Source organism: Ictidomys tridecemlineatus, chromosome 8 (genome assembly GCF_052094955.1).
Source record: "Ictidomys tridecemlineatus isolate mIctTri1 chromosome 8, mIctTri1.hap1, whole genome shotgun sequence".
NCBI classification, from domain to species: domain Eukaryota; kingdom Metazoa; phylum Chordata; class Mammalia; order Rodentia; family Sciuridae; genus Ictidomys; species Ictidomys tridecemlineatus.
In genome coordinates, this window is record NC_135484.1 from 155,968,093 (window position 1) to 155,981,552 (window position 13,460).

Below are 13,460 nucleotides of genomic sequence, written 5' to 3' on the forward strand. Positions count from 1 at the left end.
TAGTGCTCTCCTCAAAGGGCTAATCTTCCACAAAATGCACAAGTGTTTGGGGTCTGCTCTGTGCCAAGTTCACCCTGGATATGGGAACAGGATCACACAGGAGTGAGGGGACAGTGACCAGAGCCCTGGCTCCCACCTAGCCCTGTGCCGGGCTCCCTGTTCAAGAAGCCACGCTCTTCTCACCTCAGCTTTGCCCTGAGATTAACATGTTGGTGTCCTTTTCACCAGGGACCAGGATGGCAGCAGAGTGAACATGTGCAAGGGTCGTTCTTGTCTGTAGATGACCGTGGAGGTGTCCTTGAGCTTCGCACCAGGACTGATTTCTAAAGGAGGGATGGGAGGATCCTTCTGAGTGTCCAGGCTCACTTCCTGTTTCACGTATGAGGAATAAAGCAGCCCGTCAGGGCAGCAGTGTGAGCTCCGTACACAGATGTAGGACAGTGACTTTGGTCCTGCCCAGGTCCTGGTTGGGGCTTTCTCTGAGAGCAGAGTCCCCAGTGCTGGTCATCAGGTGCCACATCCCTGTGGGTGAAGAAGGCCTTAAATATGAGTGGAGCTGACGCTCTGTGTCTCAGACCCTGGCCCCATTCTGATTCAGTCATGGTCCTTTGGGAAGTGGAAGGGAAGGCCAAGAAATGGAACCTCAGACATAGAAACTTGGCTGGTTGTTCACTTTCTCACTGCACAAACTTTTAATAAAATAATTATGTCCCAATTAATCCTGCGATTACTTCTGAGCCAAACAAAAGCAGTAATTGTGGAGGGAGAGAAAGCCATACTCCAGGGACTGAGGTCTCAGAGTGGTTGATGCTCTCTGACAGGTGTCACCTGTGACAACTGAAGTCCTGGAGGTGGTTTATGTAGCAAGAGCCCCACAGACCCAGAGGTACAACAGGACCTGGGAAGGTGCCCCTTGTCAGAAGGACCAAAGCAGAGCTTCTCTGCAGCACAGCCACCAGGTGAGTGGCCTGAGGGTTCTGGCTTCCTCACAGGCACAAGTGACCTTTCCGCAGCAGCACGGAGCTGACTCTCTGTGGCTGAGCAAGGGGGTTGCTGAGTGGGTCATGAGCCTTAGGGCCTCACTCTGCCTGTTTGTAGGAAGGACCTGATGACAGAGGACACAGATGTCCCCGCAGAGACTCTTAGGCATCTCTGTTCTTATGTTCAGGATCTGGTACCACGAGAGAGCTCTGGGTGCATATTTTCAGAAGGTTACCCTCTTTCTTTATTTAAGAAATCAGAATGGTACAGATCTTTTCAAGCATCTACGAAAAGTTTTGTACCTTCAGCCTGCAATTTCACCTGAATTGTGACTGCATTAGCCTTCTTAAAATTTGAAATTTCCTTTTAGATGCATTTCTCTTTTTCCAGGATGGAGCCCTGTGGTCTTTTTCTTTATGTTAACAATTCTTTAAGCAAGTTTCTGAGTAATTTTGAAGAGTTGTTTCTGTGTTCATCCTTGAATCATCCCTATTACAATATATATCATGACATACTTGGAAGTCAATTCCACTACTTACACACGTTTGATGGACAAATTATTAGAAACTATTAAGATTATGTGCTGGGTTATGGCCCAGTGGTAGAGCACTTGCCTACATGTGTGTCGTCCTGGGTTCTATCCTCAGCACCACATAAAATAAATAAATGAAACAAAGGTATTGTGTTCAACTATAACTAAAAAATAATTATTTAAAACAAAAACAAAAACTATTAATATTAAACACTATGCTTGCTTTTTAAAGAGTACCCACTACAACTCTGCCAGGCCGGGGGTTATTATAACATGAAATATCTCACTTTACTTTTATCCTGTTATTTTCCAGCAATAATCAGTCATTTTTTTTATTCATTTTGAAAACCCTGTCTGATGCATGCACTCATCTGCATGAACGGTTGACTGTTGGTCCTGGTGGGGCTTATGTCAGTCTGAATGTGAGGCCTGCCTTGTAAAATAGTTCACCACTCCCCAAGGCAACCTGGGAGAGAAGGCAGGTGTCTGATATCTTCACTTTGGACAGTAAGAAAGAGAAGTCATATATTATAAGTCTCTGAATCTGCCCCCAAACATGAGTCAGAGCTTTGAAATTGGGAAAAGGCAGAGAGCTAGAAAACATGTGAACTCCTAGACAAACAAATGAAAAATACACAGGAGAAGTTCTGATAAATCTGTGAGGACATTGGGACATACCGACCACAGTAGTAATTTTTCACCCATCAAGAGGCTCCCTGGTACACACTAGGGCACAAGCCTATGTTTATGATTCTTTTTTTGGTGCCAGATACTGAATCCAGGAGCACTTAACCACTGAGCCTCATCTCCATCCCTTTCAATTTTTTTAAATTTTGAGACAAGGTCTCACCAGTTGCTTAGGGCCTTGCTTAGATGCTGAGGCTGGCCTTCAAGTTGTGATTCTTCTGTCTCCCAAACCACTTGGGTTACAGGCATGCACCATCAGGCCTGGCTTGTTCATGCACTTTGTGGCCTCAGAGACCATTAGGAAAAGGGATCTAAAGCAACCCTCTAGCATTTTGTAGGGAGAAGACGAAGAAGGCTTGCAGAAAGTTTTCCTCAGTATAAACAACATGCAATTCCCATGCATTGGACCAAACATCCTTGTTTCCTTCATTCTACAAAAGCTGCCCACGGTTTGAAAGAAATCCCTTGGTGAGAAAAGGGATTGAGAACAGAGGTGTAAGGAGCAACCTTTTATCCATGCCTGAGTCTGAAAATCGGCTTGGCCTGGTGAAGAGCAAAGCAGCCCGTTGTTAACCAGGCTTGCAGGGAGCCACACAGAGCAGGCTGCAAATCTCACAGAAACCATTCCCCTGCCGATCTGCAGCAGCTGCACTGTGCCACCGTGACCCTGTGTGAGTGAGTTCTTCCTAATGTAATGATCCCCGCCTGCTGTGCCAAGTGTGGCCCTTAATGGAGCCTAGTCCATGAACTGCCTCACCTCACCACTGCACCAACCCTAATGAACCCCTCCTCCTCACCCAGCTCCATAAGCATCCACACATCCAGAAGGGATGCTGGCTCCCCCAGTGGTCCTTGAGGTCACTCAGGGGGAGCTCAGACCTCTGCCAAGACCCTCCTAGAGGGTCACCCTGGCTCCTCTGGGCACCAGCCATGGCTGCACATGCTGAGGATCTGATCTTGTCAGACAGGACACTCGATGCTGATGTCTTTGTCTGATTCAGTTAACATCAGAATCCTGTCTGGAAAGGTCGTGCAGACTGACTTGACCTTGATGATCACCAGGACCACTGCAGACTTGTAAGCAGGAGTTCCCAGAGTCGGTTGGGGCTTACAGTTTAGAATCACTAAATTCAGTTCTCAAAAATGAGACATTTGTAAGCAAAAGGCAAACCCAGAAACCATTATACTCCCAAAAATGTGACCCAGAAAGGAATACTTGGCAGAAGGAGAGGCAGTGTGGGTGGTGCAATGGGTCAGAGAAGGGAAAGAGCTGAGCAATGGGGTTTTCAAAGGTGTGTATGTGGGGGGTGGGGAAGGCTGGAAAGACACTTCTGAGCCCAGGATTTTAGAACTGATGATGAGGACAGACAGAATGATAACAGAAACATGGCAGAAATTCACGTTTGGCCAACGGTGGGTTGAAGGCAGCCTCGCTGAGTTTGAGCACAGTGTGGGATTAGGGATTTGGAAGCAGAACTGGTTTTGCTTGTGTAGACCTTAAACAAAAGCTGGATTTAAAACTTAGAATTTTGAGTACTAGCCCCCAGGATAGTATTTTCCCCCAGATTTTTATTAAAGAGACACACAAAGAATGCCCTTGTGGTTTAGAAATGAGGGTCACACAAAGCTCATGAGTAGAGTAATGTAGGGAGTCAGAGAGGAAGTGTTGGGTCATTAGAGCCTTGGCCTAGTCAGTGCCTTAGTCCCTGCTGGGGTTAACCAGGGGTGACTGTAGGCAGTGGGCAACTGGGGGTGGCCCTTGGGTGGGCATTTTGTCCTTGTGTGGGGGGGTCTCTCTCTTGCTTGTTAGTGCAGTGTTCTCAGCTATTTTTCTGCACCACATTCATCTGCCATGATGCTCTCTCACACCTCTGGCCCTTGAGGATGGAGTTGGCCTCCTGTGGGCTTCGGTCCCTAAAATCATGAGCCCACAAATGAGGCTTTCCTCCTCTAAAATTGTTCTTGTGAAGTCTTTTGGTTACAGCTTAGGAAAATAGGAACAAAAAATGAGTAGAATAGTTCTTTTGATAAAATTAGCACTGTGATATGTGTACTGACTGTGATTACACTTTAGAGAACTGATGTATGAAAGGCTTTCTAAAGATAAATATAATAATTTATGATATTTTTCCCTAAAACATGTCTGCAGCATCCAAATGCTTCTGCCTAAGAAGTAAGAAATGGCTCTGGACCTTGCGAAGGGAACAACCTTCATGTTCCTAACAGGAATGGGCATTGCTGGGAACACCTTTGTTCTTGTGAGCTTCATTTACGTTTTCAGAGGCAGTGAGAAGAAACCTATCCACCTCATTCTCATCCAGTTGGCTTTAACAAATATCCTAATGCTTTTTACCAAAGGTACACCAAGGACAATAGCCAGCTTTGGTTTGAGAAACCTCCTAGGTGACATAGGCTGTAAGATTGTGGTTTATCTGGAGAGGGTGGCCCGGGGCCTGTCCATCTGCACCACCAGTCTCCTCACAGTGGTCCAGGCCATCATCATTAGTCCCAGAGCCTCCAGGTGGGGGAGGCTGCAGCCCAGATCTGCATGGCACGTCCTTCCCTTGTTGCTCTTCTGTTGGATTCTCAATTCCTCATTAAGCATGAACTTACCATTTTACATCAAAAATACTAACAGCTTGAACACATCAGAATTTAGTGAAAGTGACAGGTACTGCTATTTTCTACCAGAAAACTGGATAATCAGATGGATTTTTATTGCTCTCATGGTTCTTCGAGATGCTGTGTTCCAGGGTGTCATGGGCTTGGCCAGTGGCCACATGGTCTTCCTCCTCCACAAGCACCACCAGCACGTGCTCTACCTTCAGACCTCCAAGCTCCTCCACAGAACCCCCGCCGAGGTGAAGGCTGCAAAGAGTGTTTTCCTTCTGATGCTCTGCTTTCTCTTCTTCTATTGGGCAGATTGTTTTGTTTCGTTATGTTCATTTTTCTCCTTACTGAAGAATTGTGTGTCTGTAAGTGCTCATGAATTTCTGACTGTTGGTTATGCGATTGTTTGCCCATTTCTGCTGATTCACAGAGATGGATATCTGGTTGAAAGTTGTCATGCTCACTAAGAAAGAAAAATTTTGAGAAATTATCCATTTCAGTGATTCTTTTAGTATGTTTGAAATCCTGTTAACTTTGTGTTGCTGTATGTGATGCAAGACATTAAGAGGAGGGAAGTCACACAGAGTTGCATTCTCACAGTTCAATGTCAGTGACAGTCTTGAATGCACAGAGGTCACTGGAACTGGAGGGACCCAGCTATCTCCTCTTTGTTCTTCCTGCCACCCTTCAGGAAGAATCTGATGTTCTCCTGCATGTTAGGTGGCTCTTTCATACCACCACTTCTGCTAGTGAGAAGCTGAAGAACAATTTAGATAATCACAACAACATTATTTATGTATTCATCTCCAGACCCAAGAAGTCCAGTTCTAGGGCCTGGTCTTCCAGATGTGCTTCTGTACATAAGATACACAGAGTAAAAATATTTTATATTGCAGTTTTAATTGATAAACAAACTTGAGTATTCAATAACTGGGCCATTGTTGTTATTTAAAGTATTTATAAATTTTCATCCTACAAAGTGGAATTTTATTGAACTTGTTAAGAACAAGAGTGGGTTCAAACTACTAGGATGTAGGGAATATTACAATTAAAAAGCAGTGGAGACTAATAGTACTTTAGAAAGGAATACAAAGCATTTAACTGGATTGTGTCTGCATATGAACAGCTGCAAAACACAAAAGAACCCGAAAGAGTAGTTCCTCATTTGGGAGAAAGAAGCCTTATGGAGGTGCACCAAGAAATCATTTTTCTCTTTTCCTATTTTTCTAAGCCTTTAAATGCATTTTTAAACCAATTAATAAATAAAATTGAAAATAATCTGAGGCTTCTTTAAAGACATTGCTTTAGAAATGGAGATGGCCTTTCCATTGCTCCTGCTTTTGATCTTCCCTAGTTTTAATGACATACAAACTGTTCTGGTTTTATTTAGGAGAAAAATTGCTTTGCCCTTGTCTTAAATTGGAACCCAGAGCCCATGAGTTTGGAATGCACACTTCTGACAATGAGGGTCTTGCCAAGCCCCTCTGCACTACCTGGGATGCATTGTGCTCACTCCACATGTTCACTGAAGTAGGATCAGAGGGAGGAGACACAGAAGCGCTCCTGGTGATGGAGGCCTTTTGTGTCTCTTGGTGGCCCTGCTGATCAGTGGAGTAGACAAAGGGGAAGGAAAGTAGAGGGAGATATGGGACAGGGAAAGACAGTGGGTGAATGTGACCTCACTTCCCATCGACATTTGTGAGAACACCACAATGAGTCAGGCAGACTTCCCATTCCAGAGCAGCCACATTCACATGCTAATATTTATGTGGAGCCCTCTCTTGTGATTAGTTGCGAGTCTGTTTTCCACAAAGGTAGGAGGGAAATACAGATGTGAGAGGTACAGAGTCAACCAATATTTATGAAATGATAAGTTTGACAATACACCTAAACTCATATAACGAAGGTGCTTTGGTCAATAGGACCCAAAGTCATCTATAGGTTCAATACCATTACTATCAAATGACAATGACATTTTTCACAGTACCAGGGAGAATAGTCCAAAATTCATATGGATGAGGACAAGACCTAGAATAGCGAAAATAGTAAAAAAATCATATGGATTGTTGAGAGCCACAGCTGAGTTGGAATGGTCCCTGGCATTTTGCCAGAAGTAATGGTTGAGAGGCAAGCCATAAAGATGATGCTGGATTGATTTAATTGTATATTAGTCCTTTACACCAGTAATAGGATGGCTCTTGCTGCCTTGGACGCCCATTACTTTGGTGTTCCATTTGAGTTCTCGAGGGGTTAGAAGAGTGAATTCACTTGCAGCCCAGTGGAAGGAATTCTGGTTGGTGTGTGGTTGTTCCTGGATGAGCTGCGTGGGTAACATTTGGGAGAGTTCCCAGGGAGTGTACATAGAGTGGTATGGGAGTTCGGAAATAAAGTTTGTTCCTGTTTGAGTGGCTCATGATTTGTGCCCAGCCAGACTGCGGCATTTGGTGGCCCATACAAGGAACGCCTGAAGCTGGGAGGTAAGTGAAATTGCTCGCCCCTGAGGGAAGGTGAGAGAATGGGTGACCATTTCAAAAAGCAATGTGTTCTTGTTTTGATTTGTTTTGTTTTTCTTTCAAACTGTCTATCCTTAGAACTTTTCATGCAAAGTGGAAAAAATGGTTGGCTCTAGGTTTGAAGTTGTTCGGCCCTGAGGAAGAGATAGAGATAGACCTCGAATATATAAATTTCAAGAAAATAGGAAAATTGACACAATGATTTTTTGTTCCATTTTGCTTTGGTTTTGTTTTGAGTTATCTTGTTGAGTTGTGTTATCCTTGTAACAGAAATATGGAGTCAGAAATTAGCAAAAATCAAACTGAAAGAATGTTAGGTAAATTGTTCGAGGAAGGAGACACCCCAGTAAACCCCAAAACAGTCAGGCCATACATTGATACAATACAAAAATGTAGCCCATAGCTTTTTAAGGAGTAGTTTTTGAATATATTACAATGGGACCATCATGGTGAAGATTTAAGGGAAAAGGAAATGTGCCAGTTGGCACATTACCGTTATGGATGTTGGTAGGATTTTGTTTGCCGAGTTCAAAGCCTTCAGTTCAGACTATAGTAGAAGATCAAGTAAAAGAGAAGGTCTCTTGAGGTAGTCAGACAGAGGAAGAAAATTTACAGGAGGAAGAACTATCAGGGGAAACGTTACAACAGGAGGCTGCTACTAACACCTTTCTATCACCAGAGGGCATAAATGTCAAACCAACAGCTCCACCTATAGAAACAACATATGCTAGGGGGCCCCCTACCCCCGTAGTTGATACATGAGATCCTGAGACAGGACGTCAAAGATTAGCATGCCTGTACGTAATTCTATAAATATTGTTTGATTTTTTTAATAATGTCTATCTCCTGATAAAGATGCTTATTTGATTTTTTATCTTTTTATGTAATTCATTTTCAATGTGTTCTTTCATTGTTTGAATTTGCTGTTTCATATCCTCTTTAAGATTCCATTCCATCTGTCTAACATATTCCTTGAGGTCTTTATTTGACCACTTTTCTGATGCCTCTAGGTCCTCCTGAATATTTAGGCTGTCCTGCATTATTTGTTCTCCTTTTCTTCCTGGCTTTTTCATGCTGCTCATATTACTTCTTGTTCTGTTTGACTGCTGAGTTACTGTTTACTCCTATAAATTTATTTGGTTTTGTGTGTGTCTGGGGTCTCTCTTTTGTGATGGGAGACTATGACTAGAGATGATGAGTTTTGTTGCACTTTAATGCAGAACAATTCATTTCCTAAACTGTGTATAGATTCTGATGGCATATAGCAGTCTGCAGTTTGGTCTTGGGATTTATATTTAGGTCCAATGATGTGATGGTATTGAGGTTGGTATCTCTTGGCAACCTTGGAAGGTTGCTCTACTGATGAGGGATATTAACAGGAGAATGGTCTGGAGTATTTGGGGGGTAGCTAGGGACTTGGTAACACTATATAACACCTCAGAACTTTGACCTATACATATTTAGTAAATTACACATAAACAGCATCGTGATGCTTGGGAGGAAAAGGCATTAGAAGGGAAGGGAAGAAGTCACTAAAGAGAATGAGAGTAAACAGACATCTGACCTTGGATAAAGGTGTCAAAAATATATGTTGGAGGAAGACAGCTTTTTAATAAAGGATACTGGGCACACTGGATATCCATATGTAAAAGAAAGAAGCCAGGTGCCTGTTTCTCACCATGAACATCAACTCAAAAGATATCAGAGACCTAGGAATACACCTGAATACTGCAGCCACTGTCAAAGATACAGCAGAAACACTCAACATACTGACCCAGGCACCAACCTCCTTAATAAGTCTCCTAAAGCTCAAGAAAAAAGCCCAAAATAAAACAACAACAATAAAAAAGCAAGCCAGGCATGGTGGCCCAGACCTGCAATCCCAGCGGTCTGGGAGGATGAGGCAGGAGGATCTCAAGTTCAAAGCCAACATCAGCCATTTGGTGAGGCCATAAGCAACTTAGTGAGATTGTGTCTCAAAATATAAAATGAAAAGGACTGGCAATGTGGCTCAGTGGTTGAGTTCCCCTGGGGCAATTCCTGGTATCACAAATAAATAAATAAATTAAATAAAGTAAGAAAACCAAGAACCAATAAGTGTTGTGGTATCAAATGAGAAATTTCTGCATAGCACAGGAAACAAGAGATTTGAAAGAGAGCTTGTGGTATGGGAGAAAACCTTTGCCATCTACACTTGCTATGGAGAATTAATAGCCATAATGTATAGAACTGGACAAAAAATCCAAATCCCCCCAAAACAACTACAATCAAACAAATTGAAAGCCTCAACAAACACAAAACAAAATAACCCAGTCAATAAATAGGCAAAATATTTGAAGAAGCATTTATCAAAAGTAGAAATACAAATATCTAACAAATGTATGTAAAAAATTCAACATTCTTAACCATTGAGGAAATGATAATCAACTACACTGTACTTTTATCTCACTAAAGAGCACACAACATTAGGGACACAGATCATACTAATTGTTGGTAAAGATGTGGACAAAGTACACTTATATATTGTTGATGGGACTGCAAATTAATACAACCACTTTGGAAAGAAGTTTGGAGATTCCTCAAAGTCTAGGGATGAAATAACCACATGATGTAACTACTCTACTCATTAGTATTATTGAAAGAACTAAAATCAACTTAATATAGGCATACAGGCAAATTAACATCTTTAGAACTGCAATCCATAGTAGCCAAATAATTGAATGAGCCTAGGTGGCCACCAATAGATGAATGCATCAAGAAAAACTGGTCTATATACACAATGGAGCATTACTCTGCTATAATTTTGTTATTTGGCAGTAAAAGGATGGAATTAAAAATATCAGGCTAAGTGAAATAAACCCAACTCAGAAAGTCAAGGTTCAAACATTTTATCTCATATGTAGGGGTGGGGTGGGGGGTGGAGAGAGAAGATGAGAAGGAATATAAAAGTGATCTCATGAAACTAGGAGAGTAACACATAGAACAGAGGAATGTGCTTGAGAGAAGAAGAGATCAAAGATCTACCAAATTGGGCTATGTCCCTTATGAGAATCCCACAGTAAATCACGGGAATACATATGTCAATGTGCATATATTTATGATTTTGAAATAATAAAAATAGAAGGGAGATCAAAAGGGTAGAGCCAGCAGATTAGCAGGAGGAGAAAGAGAAAGAATAGGAAAGGAAGGGAGAACAAAATTGATAAAATCATGTTGAGTTGACTATGAACATGGCATTATTATCCCTCTAGTGAGCATTGTCATACTACAAAAATAAAGAAAGATGTGGGTCAAAGTTATTCTGTATAGCAGTATAATAAAAAGAAAGATAATAACAAGAGTTTGTGTCTTCAGGGTTTATATGGTGGTGAGCTTCAGTGTGGTGAGGTCCAGGGGTCAAGGTGAGGTCCAGGGGTCAAGAGTCCATTCTTTGCCTGTGGCTTAGGTTTCCCAGCACCACTGTCAGGAAGGCTGACTTATCTCCAGCTCATGTGTTTGTCCCCTTTGTCTAGGATCAGATAACTGTATCTATGAGGGCTTATCCCTGTGTCTTCCATTCTAACCCTTTGGTCTTCATGACAGATTCTGGGCTGGCACCAGGATGCCTCCCTGGGGCTCTCAGGTACAAGTGGAGGTCAGGACTGTGAGGCCTGCAAGGTTGCTCCTGTTGCTCAGAGTTGCTTTCTCTCTTCTGGGTCTCCCATTCTTCCAAATGAACTTCAGAAGTGTTTTTCCTCATCCTGTGCAGAAGGGCATTGGTATTTTATGAAGATGCACGAGTCTCTGTAATGCTGTTGACTCATGGCCATTCTGATGATATCAACTCTGCCTGTCCAACACGAGGTCTCTCCATCTTCTGAGTTCTTCCTCAGCTTTTTCACTGTTCTGTAATCCCCATTGTAGATGTCCTTCACAACCTTCGTTAGATTGATTCCCAAATATTTTTTGGACATATTGTGAATGGAGTATATCTCCTCATTTCTTACTTGTCAGATTGCCGAGAGCCACCGCCGAGTCTGTATGGCCCCTGGCATTGTGCCAACAGTATTGATTGACAGGCAAGGCATTACTATCCACCTCTGCCCCTACGTTCGAGTTCTCCCATTATTTTGGAGTTCTTGTGGGGATTTCCAGGGATTCCTGGAGAGTTCCCATTGGTTGGGGAAATGCAGAAGGAGGGATTTCCGGGAGAGATATTTCCGGCTGGGGGTTCCTGGACGAGCCGCGTGGCATTCGGCAGAATTCCCCAGGAGCGTGTGAGGTTTTTTCTTGAAGTTCAAAAATAAAGTTTGTTCCTGCTTCAGTGGCTCGTGATTTTTGCCCAGCCAGACTGCGGCAATTGGTGGCCCGTGCAGGGAACGTCTGAAGCTTCGGGGTAAGTGAAATTGCTTGCCCCTAAGGGAAGGTGAAAGAATGGGTGACCATTTTAAAAACAATATGTTCTTGTTTTGATTTGTTTTGTGTTTGTTTCAAGCTGCCTATTTCTAGAATTTTCTCAGGCAGACTGGGAAAAATGGTTGGCTCAAGGTTTGAAGTTTTTCGCCCCTGAGGAAGAGATAGAAATAGACCACAAATGCACATGTGAAGAAAATAGGAAAATTGATACAACAAATTTTTGTTCCGCTTTTGTTTCATACTGTTTCGGTTTTGTTTTGTGTTATCTTTTTGGGTTGCGTTATCTTTATAACAGATTAGAAATTAGTAAAAAACAAACTGAAAAAGTGTTAAGTAAATTGTTAGAGGTTCACACCATGGAGAAAGACATTTTAGATCAAGCAAAAGAGAAGGTCTCTCAAGCTAGTAAGACAGAGGAAGAAAATTTAAAGGAAGAAAACTTAGAGGAGAAACAGCTATTAGGGGAAAAGCTACAACAGGAGGCTGCTACAAACACCATTCTGTCTCCAGAGAACGTAATTCAACCAACAGCTCCACCTATGGAGATAGCTGAGTGGCCCTCAAGCCCCGTAGTGGATAGATAGGATCCTGAGACAGGACCTCAAAGATTAGCATGCCTTGTACTTGAGCAGGCAGGAGGGCAGCAAATTCACCGTGCTTTAGATTTCAAAACAGTGAAGCAGTTAAAGGAGGTTGTAACAACCTATGGTCCTCAAGCACCCTTCACTGTAAGCATGGTCAAATCCATTATCAACTTGGACATGACTCCAGCAGATTGGGCTAGTATGTGTAAATCTGTGCTAAATGGAGGACAATATTTGTTATGGAAGGTTGCCAATGAGGAATTTTGCAGGAAGACAGCTAGGTGAAATGCAGCAACCGGTTACCCTCAAAGAAATCTAGATATCCTGTAAGGAAAAGTACCTTATGAGGGTCAACAGCAACAAATTGAATATGATCGTGGAGTATACACACAAATTGCTGTAGATGCAGTTAGGGCATGGAAAACTTTACAGGGGCATGGAGATTTACAAGGTCAATTATTTAAGGCAATACAAGGAACTAATGAACCTTACACTGAATTTGTAGATAGGCTTATTCAAGCAGCTTCCAGAATTTTTGAGGATACAGAACAAGCAATGCCATTTATAAAACAACTGGCTTATGACCAAGCAAATCGTTGCTGCAGAGAGGTCATTAGACCATGGAGACATGAAGATTTAAACACATATATTAAATTATGTAGAGACATTAATGAACAAGGACTAGTCTTGGCAGAAGTACAACAGGCTTTAGATGCCAGGTCAAAAACATGCTACAATTGTAAACAAACAGGACATTTTAAAAGGACTTGCCCCATAGGAGGAGGGTTTAACAAAGCTAAGTATCAAAGGAATAGTAGGGTATTTGCCCACGATGCCGTAGAGGGAGACATTGGGCTAATGAATGCCATTCTCAATCCACCATAGAGGGTACTCCATTATCAAAAAATGGACAAGGACCAGGTGTTTACTCATGATATCATAGAGAAAGGCATCGGGCTCCATTGCCAAAAAACGGAAAGGGGGGCCCAATGCTCCAGGGCCCACGACCACAAATGTACAGGGCACTGGAGGAACCGAGAAACACCATGGAGGAACCCAGCAACACCATCAGGGTAGTGCCCAGGACACATTATCCATCAGATCTCTCTTCACATGAACCAGAGGGAGAGCAGGGTTGGACATATGCGTCTCCGCCAG

The 13,460-nt window shown here is 42.6% G+C and overlaps 1 pseudogene; it reads left to right on the plus strand.

The window, feature by feature from the left end:
- The first annotated feature begins 4,356 nt into the window (after positions 1–4,356).
- LOC101964898 (putative vomeronasal receptor-like protein 4) lies at positions 4,357–5,313 on the plus strand (annotated as a pseudogene).
- Positions 5,314–13,460: the final 8,147 nt, after the last annotated feature.